General features: G+C 36.8%; 1 protein-coding gene across 1 annotated transcript in view; it reads right to left on the reverse strand.

The window, feature by feature from the left end:
• Window positions 1-3,336, reverse strand: part of LOC140338521 (serine/threonine-protein kinase D3-like) — a gene marked incomplete in the record, with an annotated part of 50,918 nt that extends 47,582 nt beyond the window's left edge. Inside the window, 1 exon segment of the mRNA XM_072422765.1 lies at window positions 3,227-3,336.
• Between the last annotated feature and the right edge of the window lie 216 nt (window positions 3,337-3,552).

Genomic DNA, 3,552 nt, shown 5'->3' on the forward strand with positions numbered 1-3,552 from the left:
CGGAGTCAGATGTGATCAGGATCTGTGTGCATGTCTGGTTGTGGAACTTCTAAATTATTTTTCATATTTCACATTTCATTTTTCATGCTGGAAAAAAACATAAAAAGAATACACATAACTAGAGCTTCTTACTTAGCATCCCTGAGAAATTGTGAAATCCTTGAAAGGAAATGGAAGCAGTTGCACCCTGCAGACAACAGGCTCAAAAAAAATATTGAGACACTTGGAATATTTAACTTATTTTACAAATTGGAATTCCACCTTTTTATACAAAGCCTAATAAAGTTCAGATAGTTCTGTTATCGTATGTGTAGCAAAGCACCAAACCCTGATTATAGAAAAGAGGACAAATACATGTTTTTTTTAAATGTTTACAGGACTTTTTCATATGATTCAGACTGGTTTTAATCTAAATATCAGTATCAAAATAACAGGCATATTTGTTAAGGTTTAGTTATGCATAATCCAGTGAAAGGCTTACGTGTTTCCACTAGTATTAAACAGAATTTGCTGACTTTTCAGGAGGGCAATATGAAAGATGTACAACCAATGAGCATCCGGGATGTCCATAAATGTACCCCAGGGGGAAAGCTTATCGAAAATGGTGCTGCTAAGAATAGGGAGTGAGAGCAGAACCTTCAGGCCCTGGTTGAGATCGTACAGCTGGGAACGCACCGCAAACATTCTCTTGCTATCACAGTGGCCGAACAGCTGACAGACTTAAAACGCTAATCCATGAAAAAAAAATAGAAGAATTGTCTTATTTCACACTACATTTTGTTTATGAGTAAGGCAACACAGTTTAATATTTTACACAGAGCTATATATCTTTCCCTCAGGAAACACAGGGCGCTAGTGATAGGAAGCTAGACATCATCAGATATCTATTAAACTGTCGCCTTCCCCAATTGATACAGGGAGAAGCAGAGTCTGAAAGGAGAGCCCTTTCTTCAGAAAGAAGCTGAAGGCCATGGTTTCTCAAATGAAGCCAGGCAAAAGCTTGGGCCCCGATGGGTAAAAGTCAAGCTCTTTAAATAGGGCCCAGTACAAAAGTACCCGTTCACGCTAAAAGTAATTGTATTATGGTAAATATAGGGATACTTCAATTTATATAACTGCTTAAAATCAGCAGGGATATGGGTTTAAAATTGTTTCACCTTAATGGGGGGGGAAAAAAAAAAAAAAAAAAAAAAAAAAAAAAAAAAAAAAAAAAAAAAAAAAGGAGGTCAGCGACTCCAAAACCTTTCTGCAAAGAAAAAAAATACTTTAAATTGTTGGCCAACCCAAACTTAATCTGGTAGGCATGAGAGATTGTCAGCATAAAGACCAATTGTAAAATATTGGTTGGGGAAAGTTATGTGTTTCAAAGGCAATCAGTGTCTATTAACACGGAGAGGTGGGAAAGTGGAAAGGTAGGTACAGAGTTAGAGGTCAAGTGCTCAATGATTCGCTAGAGCTAGGAACAGATATAAACTTAGAGTGATATCAGCATCAACAAAGTAAACAGAACATTGAACTCTTACTTTAAGTAAGACATCTTCATTCTGTTTGTACAAATGCACTCTGCATAGTATATCATTAGGTGTAATTGAAGGGTTACAATAATCATTTGATGTACCCTGTCTGACAGTACAAGTATAAAATATTGATGACCCGTGGTCCACCAAAAGTCCACTAAAAGTGGTACCATTATTTTTTTTGGCTTGAGTTTGTTACTCTGGGGGTTTCCTCTGCTGCTAGTGCTCAGGGTGGTTTTCTGTTGAGATAAATGTAGGAATTACTGTCTAATGCCTAGACTTAAAGCATAAGTGCTGATAGATTGAAACCTGGTTTATTAAAGCTCACAGGAGAAGATTCATCAGTGAACCTGGGTGATCCAGCAAATCTGGAATGAACCTGGTCCAGGATTGAAAACATTTGCTAACAAAAAGCAAATTAATTTTAAGAAATCCATTCCAGGTTTGCTGGATCAACCAGGTTCACGGATGAAAAGTCTCTTCCCTAGTCTTGGTGAGCTTTAATAAATCAGGCTTTTTGTGGTAGATTATGACCTTCAGGAGGCTCCACCATTCAGAATACTTTTTAATGCGGGCATGCCAGCAGCTTATTAGGAAAAGGCAGTTATATCCTGGTATCTCTTTTGTCTCTCCTAGAAAACCTCAAATAATAAATGGAATGAAGTTTTCCAAGGATTATAATAAATTTATACCGTAGCTTAGTAAGAAGTGTTTAGGGGCAATTTCACAGTATTCTACTCTAATTTACCTGGGAAAAGGAACGAAATGATCAGGAGAAAAAAAAAAAAAAAAAAAAAGGACTACAGTTAATGCTAGAATCACAAATTTGCAGCTTTTTATTCGGGATCCAGGCTCATACTTCTGGGAAATAATTAGGCACAGAGGAAGTTCCACACAACTCTTTTATAGGGAGTAGCTTGGAGGAGCACAGGAGTTCAAAAAGTAAAAAATAGTAATAGGAAGTGGGTGGGTTAGGGAGTGATGTAAAGACACTCTTTAGGCCACTAAAACCCACCTAAGAAAATTTATAAAGTCAGTTCCACAACGGGAAAAAAAATCCTGCAGACAAACTATATTGACTCTACTAAAACCAGAAAAATCTAACATTTTCTGAACTCATAGACATATAATTTATTCTTGAACAGTTGGCGGTGAGAATTGTTTCCATAATGAAAGATACACACTTTAGCTGCATTGAGCAATTGATGTAATAGAGAGTTTCAATATAATTTTATACACATTACGACTATGGACTTTGTACAGCACTGCGTAATATGATGATGCTATATAAATACTGTGTAATAATAATAATAATAATAATATCTGTTACTCTCCACCAGAACAAGGACCAGAGCTCCAGAAGGTTTTCTCTAAAAACTACAGCTTCCAGTACCGGTGCTTTACATGCTTACCAAGTTGGTAAACAAGTGATAATGGCCCCCGCAGAGGTCCAGATGGGTTACAAAGTGTTTCTAAGGAAGATAGTTGCCAAGAACAATGTTGAGGTGGTGGCAGGAAGCATAATAGGCAAACTAGTTGTAATGTTCCCGATGTAGCCCACCAGAGGTGAGAATGTTTGTTTTGGAGGCAATCGGCTGTGGTGCACCCTGAAAAATGTAGAAAATGAAATGCTTGAAACACTCCTTGTTTTTTCTATGAACTAAACAGTAGATTGAAAAGGCCTGGAGAGAAAAGTGTGGATAACTTACAATTGGAGTCATTGGTGAGGGGTAAGATACTATGCTTGAATGCTAAAGTATTCATGAACCACTTGGAGTGCCAAACCTATGAGTAGATGTTTATGTAAAGTAGGTAATCCACTATTTGGTGCCCTCATTGCCCCTGCAAGGTCTAGGAGAAAAAGAAAAGTATTATTTAAAAAATGCTCATGTTTGCAATAATCTGTCAGTCTAGTTGTAAAGATCATGTAAAATAATATGGTTAATATTCATTTCAGCAATAAGAGAAAGTGTGATAGGGATGCAAGTATATAATAGCTGTTCAAATGTAAAATAGGGTACCAGATTTTTTCATG

This window comes from Pyxicephalus adspersus, chromosome 9, assembly GCF_032062135.1.
Source record: "Pyxicephalus adspersus chromosome 9, UCB_Pads_2.0, whole genome shotgun sequence".
In the NCBI taxonomy this organism is placed as follows: Eukaryota; Metazoa; Chordata; class Amphibia; order Anura; family Pyxicephalidae; genus Pyxicephalus; species Pyxicephalus adspersus.